Below are 14610 nucleotides of genomic sequence, written 5' to 3' on the forward strand. Positions count from 1 at the left end.
ATTCACAAAATGTGCACAGACTTTTTATTTTTAAACTTTTTGAGTCACCAGATCCTACTGAGCATGTGCAAGAATAAGTGTGTATGCATTTGTGAATGGCTGATGGCTGTCACATGGTACGTGTATGCATTTGTGATTGGCTGATGGCTGTCACATGGTACAGGGGGAATGGAAAAAGACATAACTTTAACAATTTAAAAAAAAAAATCTACTACTCATTTGAAGTTCAGACTAAGTGCTATTGCATTGTCTTGCTATCTTGCATTTGTTGATTATGCAAATCTACTGTGTTGACTGGTCCTTTAAAATCACTTCAGGTTCTTTGAAATACTTAGGACTACACTTGCACATTAACCCTAATCAGTTATACCGTTTAAATATAACTAACTCCATAGACAATATACAGAGGTTACTGTGTGGATGGCAAACATTCCACTCTCTTTACAAGGTAGAATCCATCTGCTGAAAATGACCACCCTGCCAAAATTTTTGTATCCTTTACAAATGCTACCTTTAATGATAAACAATAAAGATACGAAATGTATCTCTTCCTTATTCGGATCTTTTATTTGGAATTTTTCTAAACATAGGATCAATAAAACGAGTTTAGCTATGCCCACTGAGAGAGGGGTTTTAAATGGCCAAATATTCAATGGTATAATTGGGCTACTCTAGTTAAGATAGTTCTAGGCTGGTTAACACATTCTGATTACTTCTGTCTTGTTATAGAAAAAGTAATGGTAAAACCATATAATTTATCTTTCCTTCCACATGCTAAACTATCTACCTTACCTCAATATATTGCTCAGAATATCTTATTCAAAGACCCTATTAAAGCTTGGTAAAAGCTCTGTAAACTTTGGGGAATTGAACATCAAATAACCAAATACCTCCCTATACAAGGCAATCCGGCTTTTTTGCCAGGATACACTACAAAAGCCTTCCAGATATGGAAATCACAAAATATTACTACAGTATTGAAATTATTGGACCCTAACTCATCTCAAATTCTTTCTTTTAAGATTCTTCAAGAAAGATTCAATGTACGAACCACTACTAAATTTGCATATTTCCAAACCCGCCATCATGTTCGGTCATTACTCTCTTCAGGTAAAATTTCTGCAACAACATGCAATATTGATAGGCTATACCTAATAACTAAACAAAAATCTCATTCTATAACACACATTTACAACATGATAGCAGCTCATTATAAACAATATAATGCATATCAATGCAGAAAATACAAGATAAATGGCAAAGGACGATAAACATCACATTAGGCTTAAAAGAACTGACCAATAGTTTTACACTAGTGAGGAAAGCAACTCTTTCAGCATATCTCAGGGAATCACACACTAAATTAATGCACCAGGCTTATATTACACCAAAAATATGTGTTAAATGGGTACCTGAAGCATTAGACAAATGTAATAAATGTTCAGTCCCCTCTCCAGACCTCATACACTTATTATGGGACTGTCTAAAGATATAAAGATTATGGGGAAAAGTCAAATTTTGGCTTTCAAAAATCCTTAAATTCAATGTTAGGTTATCCGCAAATTAAATCCTTTTTCTCCACGATACGCAAAATATTACCCGCTTTCGAAACTTCCTAAATTTAGCAATACTCAGAAATTAATTTTCCAATACTGGATTTCACATAAGGCTCCTCCTTTTAAAAAATTAGCAACTGCTATGCATTCCCAACTGTCTATTGAACAGACAGACATGCAGGGCAACTTAGATAGGAGAATAAAAGCATTTATTCAAAAATGGGAACCTTTTTTACTATTTATCCCAGTTAAATTAAGATATAAAGTTCTACATCCTTTCCGAAATTCAATATTTATTCTTAATGAAAATCTACAAGGAAATTGGTGTTTCCTCTTAGATAATATAACTCAGTAAAAGAATAAAATTATTAGTCTACAAAAACTTAAATTTCAGAAAAACTTACATGAGAGAAAAGATACAGGAAAACAAACCTCTTGTTTCAAGAGCATCATTGAAAAAGGCATTCACCAAAATCCTATATTAAACATCCGGATCAATTGAAACTGAATAGCCCCTCCCTCTATCCAGGGGACTACCAGGTCCCCCCCTCCCCATTTGTTTACAAATACTTATAAAAAATACTCAAGTTGGGAACTTCTAAACATTTTATTTATACTCTGGTGTAAACCTAATTTTGTGTGAAACCTTTGATGACATTATTCTACCCTTGCTTGAGATTTTGATATATATAGTAATAAATAAAAAAATCATGAAAACAGCGAGCAAAAGAGGGGTAAAATAACAACATTTTGGCGCCAAGAATGATGCATTACGCAAAAGGAAGGTAAACAATTTTTTGGCGCAAAACTAACACCAGGAAATGACGCAACTCGCTTTATAACAACGCAACTTCATACCAAAACAACTAACGTCAACAAAGATGCAGGAAATTACGAAATTTGCGCCATAAAAGGCGCAACTTCGCGTCAAAAAAAATTGTGACAAGAATGACGCAGTAAATAACAGCATTTTCCATTCTCGCAAGCCTAGATTTGCCCGCGAAAAAAAATTGAGAAACAAGTCAATATAGAAAAAGACCCCAGGTAAGAAAAAAAGTTTAAATAAACTTCCCAAACATTATTCCTATACTGAAACTGTTTAGACTGAAAAAGGGAAATATACATAGACCTGACTGATGGCAAATATAAGAAAAAAACATATATTTAAAACTTTATATTAATACGTAAAGCGCCAAACCATAGCTGAGAGTGTCTTAAATAATGACACATACTTACCGAAAGACACCCATCCACATATAGCAGATAGCCAAACCAGTACTGAAAACTAACAGCAGAGGTAATGGTATATAAGAGTATATCATCGATCTGAAAAGGGAGGTAGGAGATGAATCCCTACGACCGATAACAGAGAACCCTTGAAAAGATTTCCCGTCAGAGAAACCATAAAATCAATAGGCAATACTCTCTTCACATGCCTCTGACAAACACTGTACTCTGAGAGGAATTGGGCTTCAGAATGCTTAGAAGCACTTATCATAGATTAAAATCATAAAAACTAAGCACAAACTTACTTCACCACCTCCATAGGAGGCAAAGTTTGTAAAACTGAGTTGTGGGTGTGATGGGAGGTGTATTTATAGGCATTTTGAGGTTGTTTGGGAAACTTTGCCCCCTTCTGGTAGGATTGTATATCCCATACGTCACTAGCTCATGGACTTTTGTCAATTACATGAAAGAAAGTGTATTTATTAATTAAAAAGGAGAAAAATCACTCAGGTTACAGGGACATAAGAACTGCACACAATAATACAATCAATAGATGCAGAAGAACTGACATCTCTGTCAACTGGAGAAGTTTGTTCAAAGTCCCACTTTCCTAGTGACATCATGTCCAATCAGAGTATCCAACATACGTTTCCTATAATCCTTAGGCTTTTTCAAGGATATACTTAAACTACGTATGTGCTCCATTTTATACTGTGTCAATGCTTTCAATTGGTTAAAACTTTTAACTGTTTAATTTCTTTTGTAGGTTTCTGGTTTCATTAAAAAGCAAACTATTGCAAAATTAAATTAAAACTACACAAAAAAATATCATACATACATAAAGGTGTATATATTCTTCTTTAATATACTGTACAATTATTAAAATTCAGAACATTCATCTGTAAAAATATAAAAATGCACCAATTTGTAATAAAAACATAATTTATGTAAGAACTTACCTGATAAATTAATTTCTTTCATATTAGCAAGAGTCCATGAGCTAGTGACGTATGGGATATACATTCCTATCAGGAGGGGCAAAGTTTCCCAAACCTTAAAATGCCTATAAATACACCCCTCACCACACCCACAATTCAGTTTTACGAATAGCCAAGAAGTGGGATGATAAGAAAAGAGCGAAAGCATCAAAAAAATAAGGAATTGGAATAATTGTGCTTTATACAAAAAAATCATAACCACCACAAAAAAAGGGTGGGCCTCATGGACTCTTGCTAATATGAAAGAAATGAATTTATCAGGTAAGTTCTTACATAAATTATGTTTTCTTTCATGTAATTAGCAAGAGTCTATGAGCTAGTGACGTATGGGATATAAATACCCAAGATGTGGAACTTCCACGCAAGAGTCACTAGAGAGGGAGGGATAAAATAAAGACAGCCAATTCTGCTGAAAAAAATAATCCACTACCCAAATCAAAAGTTTCAATTTAATAATTATAAGCAGAAGAATCAAACTGAAACAGCTGTCTGAAGTACTATTCTACCAAAAAACTGCTTTTAAAGAAGAGAAAACATCAAAATGGTAGAATTTAGAAAAAGTATGCAAAGAAGACCAAGTCATTGCTTTGCAAATTTGATCAGCAGAAGCTTCATTCTTATAAAGCCCAGGAAGTAGAAACTGACCTAGTAGAATGAGCCGTAATCCTCTGAGACGGGGAATAATCCGATTCCAAATAAGCATAATGAATCAAAAGCTTAACCAAGATGCCAAAGAAATGGCAGAAGCCTTCTGACCTTCCTAAAACCAGAAAAGATAACAAATAGACTAGAAGTCTGTCTGAAATCTGAGTAGTTTCAACATAATATTTCAAAACTCTTACCACATCCTAAAGAATGTAAGAATCTTACCAAAGAATTCTTAGGATTAGGACACAAGGAAAAGACAATAATTCCTCCATTAATGTTGTTAGAATTCACAACTTAGGTGAAAATTGAAATGAGGACAGCAAAAAAACACCTTATCCTGATGAAAAATCAGAACAAGGAGATTCACAAGAAAGAACAGATAATTCAAAAACTGTTCTAACTGAAGAGATGTCCAAAAAGAACAATACTTTCCATGAAAGTAATGAATGTCCAGAGCAAGCATATGCTCAAAATAGAAGAGCCTGAAAAACCTTCAGAACCCAATTAAGACTCCAAGGAGGAGAAATTGGCTTAATGACAGGTTTGATGCCAATCAAAACCTGAAAAAAATGATGAATATCAGGAAGTAACACTGCCTTATCCTGATGAAAAATCAGAAAATGATATTCACAAAAAAGAGCAGATAACTCAAAAACTCTTCTAGTAGAAGAAATAACCAAAAGGAACAATACTTTTCCAAGAAAGTAATTTAATGTTCAGAAAATGCATAGTTTCAAACGGAGGAGCCTGTAAAGCCCTCAGCACCAAATTGAGACTCCAAAGAGGAGAGATTGAATTAATGACAGGCTTGATATGGACCAAAGCCTGTACAACACAATGAATATCAGGATGATTAGCAATCTTTCTGTGAAAAAAGAACAGAAAGAGTAGAGATTTGTCCTAACAAAGAACTGAAGACAAAACCTTATCCAAACCAACCTGAAAAAAATAATAAAATTCTATGAATTTTAAAAGAATGCCAAGAAAAGTAGGTCTTCCAGACTCAATATAAATCTTTCTAGAGACAGATTTATGAGCCTGAAACATAGTATTAATCAATGAGTCAGAAAAACCTTTATGACTAAAAACCAAGCGTTCAATCTCCATCCCTTCAAATTTAATGATTTGAGATCCTGATGGAAAAAATGGCCTTGAGAAAGAAAAGGTCTGGTTTAAACGGAGGTGTCCAACATTGGCAACTGGCCATCCGAATGATATTCGTATACCAAAACCTGAGAGGCCATGCTGGAGCTACCAGCATAACAAACAAATACCCCATAAGAATTTTGGAAGAACTAGAGGCGGAAAGAAATAGGCAAAAAGATAATTCCAAAGAAATGTCAATGCATATACTACTTCCGCCTGAAGATTCCCAGACCTTAATAGGCCCCTGGGAAGTTCTCTATTCAGATGAGATGAAAAACATATCTGGGTAAGAGAGACCATTCTCCCGGAAGAAAAGCTTGATTAACAGAGATAATCCGCTTCCCAAATATCTATACCTGGGATAAAAACCACAGAATTTAGATAGGAGCTGGATTTAGCCCAAGCTAATATCCGAGACACTTCTGTCACAACCTAAGGACTGATAGTCCTACTCTGATGATTGACATACACCATAGTAGTGATATTGTTTAAAAAAACATTAAGCGTCTCTTCTTCAAAAAGAAACAAACTGAAAAAAACTCTGAGAAAGCACGGAGTTCTAAAATATCAAATGGTAATCTCGCCTCCTGAGATTTCCAAACCCCTTGTGCTGACAGAGATCCTCAGACAGCCTCCCAACCAAAATGACTCGCATCTGTAGAGATCGTGGTCCAGGTTAAAAGAAACAAAGAGACCTGTAGAACTAAATGATGGTGATCTTAACCACCAAATCAAGAGAGATAAATATTAGGAGTCGAAGATTTAAAATGTGAAATCCTAGAATCCCTGCACCATAATTCAGCATAAAAGACTGAAAAGGTTTTTTCTATTGAAAATGAGCAAAGGGAATTAAATCCAATGCTGTGGCCATAAGACCTAAAACTTCTATGCGTATATAGCAACTGAAAGAAATAATAGAGACTAAAGGTACCGACAAACGGAACACAATAAAATTGTCCCTTGTCTGATAGAGACAAAGACAGAGACACAAATATCTGGAAACCTAAAAAAGGTGACCCTTGTGTGAGGAATCAAGAGCTTTTGAAAAAAAGATCCTCTAACTATGTCCTGAGGAGCAAAGTGAATCATATGAGATTTCGCATCCTCAGAAAATAATCTGAATGAAAACAGAAAAATGAAAATATGCATTTATTGTATCGAATGAAAACAAATAATGCTATCACTGACCAAAAGCCAGAATAGTTTGAATAAAACTCCAAAACCTAGTTCCCAAAAATGGAACTGGAAGAAATACCCCAGAAGATTCCAGGTCTGAGCAGCGCTTGAACCCCATGGGTGCCCAGCCATGCTTCAACAGTACCCAAAATATATAGGACCGAAACGCACTTAAAGAAAGTGTTAGCCTTACTGGAATAAAATCAAAGAAATTTGGACCGAATAGAACCAAATAAATTTCAAAAAAGTCTTAACCTGCCCCTTGCCAGCCAAGCTGGAATACGGCACGTACATCGCAATATTAAGGGAGCTGATTTCGAACTGAAAAATTTCCAATTATAAACATGTTACTTGGGAAAGAATTCAGGAATTCATTCCTTAATAAGAACAACCAAACTAGTATAAGCGTATGACGACGGAAAAGACAAGAAAATTTTGACGCAATAAAATGAAGCATTTTCAGCCCCCGCGAGCCTAACAGCCCACAGGAAAAAAGTCAAATTTTAAGGTAAGAAAAAATTGATTTATTCATATGCATTATCCCAAATATGAAACTGACTGTCTGAAATAAGGAACGTTGAACATCCTGAATCAAGGCAAATAAATGTTTAAACACAAATATTTAGAACTTTATATAAAAGTGCCCAACCATAGCTTAGAGTGTCACAAAATAAGACTTACTTACCCCCGGACACTCCTCTACATGTAGTAGAAAGCCAAACCAGTACTGAAACGAGAATCAGTAGAGGAAATGGTATATGTAAGAGTATATCGTCGATCTGAAAAGGGAGGTAAGAGATGAATCTCTACGACCGATAACAGAGAACCTATGAAATAGACCCCGTAGAAGGAGATCATTGAATTCAAATAGGCAATACTCTCTTCACATCCCTCTGACATTCACTGCACACTGAGAGGAAAACCGGGCTCCAGCCTGCTGCGAAGCGAATATCAACGTAGAATATAGCACAAACTTACTTCACCACCTCCATAGGAGGCAAAGTTTGTAAAACTGAATTGTGGGTGTGGTGAGGGGTGTATTAATAGGCATTTTAAGGTTTGGGAAACTTTGCCCCTCCTCCTGGTAGTCACTAGCTCATGGACTCTTGCTGATTACATGAAAGAAAATATAAAATTAAACCGGGTGGGATTAAGATTTTCCTAGACCATTGCCTTACCACTACTCTATTTGACCATTATATTAAAATTAAATATTTATTAATATATGACCAGGAGGTATTAAAAAAAAATATATATATATATGTATATATCTTAACCTCACCTTACTTTTGTATTCATGAACTTCACACATTCCTAAAGACTCTCTCTCCCCCTCGCACCTCATCCCATAAACAGTCTCATTACTGCAAATCTGCATCTTATCTCATGTCACTCTCCCTCTTGCTCATACTAGCTGCTGTTGACATCTCTCCTAATCCTGGTCCCCCACAACTTCCTAGCCTTGCACACCCATTTGTGCCTTTCAATAAACTTAAAAAAAAACTCTGGTAACCTTATTGTCATTCCTCTTGCATCTAAAGCCTCCGCCACCTTCACTTGGGCACTCTGGAACTCTCGCTCTGTTTGCTAACTTCTATCCATGACCTTTTTATCTCCCACTCTCTCAATCTTTTGACTCTCACAGAAACCTGGTTCTCTCCTTCAGACACAGCTTCCGCTGCTGCACTGTCACATGGGGGTCTTCACTTAAGCCACACTCCTAGGTCTGATAATAGACTAGAAGGTGGTGTTGGTATTTTACTTTCCTCTTGTTTCACCTTTCAACAAATAAAGCCCTTCTCTTCCCTCACATTTCCTTCATTTGAAACAAACATGATTCCCTTATTCCCTTATTCTCTCCCCTCTCTATATTTGTTGCAGTCATATACCGCTCCCCGGGCTAATCAACTTTATTTCTAGATCACTTTGCTGCCTGGTTACCTTATTTCCTTTCCTCAGACACCCCTGCTCTCATTCTTGGCGACTTCAACCTCCCTATTGACAACCCCACTGCCCCCTCTGCAAAACAACTTCTGCAACTCACTGCCTCTTTCGGCTTGTCTCAATGGACTAACTCTCTCACTATCTAACTATCTTACTATCTCACAAAGATGGTCAATTCCTTGATCTGATTTTTAGCTATCAATGTACTATCTCAAACTTCACAAACTCCCCTTTTCCTCTTTTGGACCATCATCTCCTCACTTGTAACATGACATCCCTCTCTATAATTCCCCCTCCTTCTACCCCTCAGACCTCTCCTCTCCTCTATCCCCTCCTTTTCCTGCCCTGATGAATCTTTATGCAACTATAACTCCACCCTTACATCGGTCCTTAACAATCTGGCCCCACCTACCATAGCTCGGAAATCATACACTCATCCTCAGCCCTGGCATAATCCTCTGACACGGTACCTACACAGATGTTTCAATACTGCTGAGCGACACTGGAGAAAATCTTGGAATTCAGCTGACTTTCTTCACTACAAGTTCATCTTGAACTCTTACTATTCTGCACTTAATCTATATAAGCAACATTACTTCGCCACTCTTATCTCTACTTTTTCTTCAAACCCAAAACATCTGTTCTTCACGTTCAATACTCTTCTCCGCCCACCCCCACCTCCTACTACAACTTCTCTCTCAGATCAAGATTTTGCCAGCTACTTCAATAACAAAATAGACTCCATCAGAAATGAAATCAGCTCTAAACATGCTACCGGTCTCAAACCCCTTCAAAACCTCACTTTCATCCAAAACCCACATAGCCATACATTTGTCTCTTTTGCCCCTGTTACAGAGGATGACGTTTCTGCCCTTATACTATCCTCTCACCTCACTACCTGTCCCCTCGACCCCATCCCCTCACAGCTACTCCCTGCCCTCTCTTCTATCCTTACCCCTATACTCACAAACATCTTCAACCTCTCCCTCAGCACTGGTATATTTCCCTCATCTCTTAAACACGCACTGGTCACACCTATCATCAAAAAACCTCCTCTCGACCCAACCTCCCCACCCAACTACCGTCCTATTTCCCTACTCCCTCTTACCTCAAAGCTTCTTGAAAAGCTAGTATATGTACGTCTATCCCATTTCCTTACACTAAACTCCCTCCCTGATCCACTGCAATCTGGATTGCGCCCCCACCACTCCACTGAAACAGAAATTGTTAAGGTTACCAACGACCTACTTACAGCAAAATCCAAAGGCCACTTCTCTCTGCTTAACCTCCTTGATCTGTCTGCAGCCTTTGATACTGTTGACCACCCACTTTTGCTCCAAACCCTCCAATCCTTCAGCATTTGTGGCACAGCTCTCTCGTGGTTCTCTTCCTATCTGTCTAACCGTACCTTTAGTGTAGCCTTCTCTGGGGTATCTTGTGCCCCGTTACAACTTTCTGTTGGGGTACCGCAAGGCTCTGTCCTTGCTCCCCTTTTCTTCTCAATCTACACATCATCTTTAGGTTCCTTAATAAAGTCCCATGGGTTTCAATATCATTTGTATGCAGATGACACCCAAATTTACCTCTCTGCACCAGACCTATCTTCCTACTTGCAAACCTGTGTCACTAACTGTCTTTCACATATTTCATCTTGGATGTGCTCTCTCTACCTTAAGCTAAATCTCTCCAAAACTGAGCTCCTTATTTTCCCCCCTTTTTCAAAAATATCCACCCCCAACTTCTCTTTAACTGTAAATAACTCCATCATTACCCCTACCCAACATGCTCAATGTCTTGGAGTCACACTTGACTCAGATCTTGCTTTCACGCCTCACATTCAGTCCTTGGCTAAAGCCTGCAGCTTCCACCTTAAAAACATCTCTAAAATTAGACATTTTCTTTTGACACAACTAAGATTCTAATCCACTCTCTCATCCTTTCCCGCCTCAATTACTGCAACTCCATCCTCTCTGGTCTCACTAGCTGCCGCCAAACTCCTTTACAATCCAAAATGAATGCCTCTGCCAGACTCATCTTCCTTACACATCGCTCTTAATCTGCCTCACCTCTCTGACAATCCCTTCATCTGCTTCCTCTTGCCTCCAGGCTTAAACACAAAATTCTCACTCTGACTTACAAAGCCCTCAACTGCACTGCTCTGCCCTACATCTCAGACCTTGTCTCCAGATAATCTCCCTCTCGACCCCTTCGCTCTGCCCACAATCTCCTACTCTCCTCCTCTCTTGTTACCTCCTCAAATTCCCATTTACAAGAACTTCTCCAGACTGGACCCATCTTGTGGAACTCTCTGCCTCACTCCACAAGACTCTCCCCTAGTTTTGAAAGCTTCAAGCGCTCCCTAAAGACTGTACTATTCAGTGATGCATACAACCTACACTAACCTTTCCTAACTGCACTGCTATCCCCTTGAACCCATTAGCATGTAAATCTATGAACTCAAAAACATAGAAGGAAATAGCACAACTGCACTCAAGTGAAAAGTTTTAATAATAAAAGTTTTTAAAAACAGTAGGTATTCAGCGTACCAGACATAAAATCAATACAAGCAATCCACCCTGATCAGGTGGGCTTCATTAAAGGAAGAGAAGCGAAAGATAACACCACCAGACTACTCCACTCACTGCAACAAGCACAGCATAACCTTTCTTCCCTCACCCTACTCTAGACAGATGCCGAGAAAGCATTTGACAGGGTGGACTGGCAATTTATGTGGTCCACTCTGTCAAAATTTGGCTTCCCCGAGCTATTTATTGCTAGAATAAAGGCTCTTTACCATAACCCGAGCGCAAAAGTTAAAGTAAACAATAGTATATCCCAACCTTTCCCCATTTCCAATGGCACATGTCAAGAATGCCCGCTCTCACCCCTGCTATTTGTTATTACAGTTGAAATATTGGCATTGCAAATCAGACACTGCCAACATATTCAAGGCCTACATTTTGGAAATATCACTCAAAAATGCCTCTTGTTTGCGGGCGACGTGATCTTTACTTTACGGTCCTCAACCACTTCCCTCCCTGCCCTTATACAAATCTTGGAAGAATATAAACAAGTCTCCAACTTCTCCATTAATATGGAAAAGTCGGGGTTAATGCGGATTAATTTAACTCCCCAAGAAACACTGACTATATCGCGGCAAACAAAATTTATACTATCCGATAAACTTAAAAACTTAGGATTAACAATCTCCAAAGATACGCACAAACTCTTCCCTGATAACTATATCAGCCTACAAAATAACGTTCGGACCTCATTAGAGAAATGGCACAGACAGGGACATCTGTCCTGGTTGGGGCGGATAAACACGGTAAAAATGATGATAGTTCCCAGATACCTATACTTATTCCAAACCTTACCCATGGCCATACCGAAACCTTTTCTCCAAACGCAACAAAAAATGATCAATTCTTTTATTTGGTCATATAAGCGCCCGAGAATAGCCCAACACACTATGTACCTGAGTAAGGAAGACGGGGGCCTTGGTGTACCCAATCTTACTAACTATTATAAAGCTGCACATCTGACTAGGGTGGTAGCATGGAACCACGCCAACCCCTCGAAAGTCTGGATACAAATGGAGGATTGCCTTTCTCAGGTTGACCACATGAGAGACCTACCTTGGATCCCCAAAGAAACCAGACCACACTCTATACAACACAACGATTATGTTAAAACCACCCTAGCTATATGGGATGAGGTACTCACCCACACAAAAGGAGTCTCAACACAATTATCTCCCCTAACCCCTCTTCTCAGATACCACCTGTTTCTCAAGCATAATCTCTTTACTCACAATCCCGCTAATAAGCTCCTTACGGCCTTACCAATCTACTTAGTGGCTGACACCTCAGGTGTCAAAGACAGACTTAAGCTTAACGAAGAGTTGGGACCTCCCTTTCACTGCTGGTATTCCTACCTACAAATTAGACACGCGATTAACCACAGTCCTCACAAGGAAACAATATTGAGACCCTTAACCACTTTTGATCAGCTATGTATCAATCCTAACATAGTCAGAGCACATCTATCCCTGACCTACAAAATCCTCAGGGGCTCCTTCCCAGAGAGAAGACCCACATACCTTATGAGATGGGCAGACGAATTTCAAACTGACCTTGACACAGAGACTTGGAGGCGATGCTTCCGTCATACACACTCCTCTTCCTTATCCCTGACTATATCTGAACTGAACTATAAAATACTAGCTCGGTGGTATCTAACCCCACAACGCTTAAGAACCATATACCCAAACGCCTCCTCCAGCTGTTGGAGGAGATGTGGAGAGGACGGTACCCTTATCCATATATGGTGGTCTTGCCCACACTTAGCCAACTTTTGGAATCAAGTAGAGTGGCACATAGCCGGTGTCTTAGGCGTACATATTTCACTTTCTCCGCAAATCATACTTCTCAATCTTATCCCTAAAATCACTTGCGTTTATCGCAAGAAATTGCTGCTTTTAATGCTTTCATGTGCTAAGAGATTAATCCCCCGATTATGGAAGACACGTGAAACACCCACTATTGCCCAATGGAAATCTGAAGTGAATCATGTCCTCACGCTGGAAAGGATGCATTACTGCTATATAGGTAAACAAGACACAATATCTAATGTTCAATTTATATGGGAACAGGGGTCCCATGCTCACACCTAAAATGCTCGCCCAACATCTTCCACGTAAAGCTGTAAACATTGTATCACTCTCTACCAGAGGCTTTAGAGATATGATTTCGATCTACTACACCTGTGTTGGGATGGACCAGATGGGTTACTATTACTATTACTATTCCCCTTTTCTCTCTCTCTTTTACCCTTCTGTATCTTTCCCTGATCCCATACAACGAGATATGCCCTGTTATGACTCATTCCCATTTTTAACCAATATTGAAAATACTTATGAAAATTAGGTCACTGATTGTTGATGACTATCATTATAGTGAACTGCTGTTATTTCGTTGCTAAAAGAACTGTAACTATGTCACTTGTCTCTCATTATACCAATTTTCAATAAAAATCATTTAAACAAAAAAAAATCAATACAAGCATTAAAAGCAGTGTATATTTACAGCAGTTCAGCACCATGAAGTCTTACTATGGCTTTTAGGTTCCCTATTCACCTCTTCATATGCCTGGATCAGCTGTGGTGTAATAGTCTCTAGATGAGCCGTTCCCCAAGCAGCGTGGAGCTTGTCAGCTGTTGACTCAAATGGGCTTTTGGTTTAGCGGTGTTTGTGGCAAGTCTTTTGGTCAGCGCCTGCTGCAAATAACACCTGTTACGTTCACCCGTGGGTGATTACTGAGTCTCAATGGCCGTTTTGTTCCTCAACGTTGGAACTTTGTCAAGAGATTGCTCCTGATTGGTGTAACTCACACTCCTTAAATACCCCAATAGCGGGTTTGTAGATATATATATCCACTCTTTGTAGATATATATGTCCACTCTTTTAAATACTTAGGTATGTTGTTAGACCCCAATCTATCTTTTGGACTCCACATAGAAAAACATGCCTCTAAACTTTATCCAAAACTAGGGGCCCTGTACAGAAACAAATCTTGCCTCAGCCCTACAGTAAAGGAAAAGATTGTACAGCAAATGCTGATGCCTATCTTGGATTATGGGGACATAGTATATGCACCTTCTCCGCAAACTCACCTTAATAAACTAAATACGTTATATAACTCATTCTGCCGCTTTGTGCTACAATGTAACTACAGGACCCACCATTGTGACATGCTAAAAGAACTAAACTGGCTGTCGCTGGAATCCAGACGCACCCTCCATCTTTCCTGCCTTGTCTTTAAGAGCCTTTCTGGGAAGCTTCCACTGTACCTGAGCAGAATGCTCTCCCCTGCTATTCCCACCTCTTATAACCTCCGATCCAATAACAGCACAT

This window comes from Bombina bombina, chromosome 1, assembly GCF_027579735.1.
Source record: "Bombina bombina isolate aBomBom1 chromosome 1, aBomBom1.pri, whole genome shotgun sequence".
Taxonomy (NCBI): domain Eukaryota; kingdom Metazoa; phylum Chordata; class Amphibia; order Anura; family Bombinatoridae; genus Bombina; species Bombina bombina.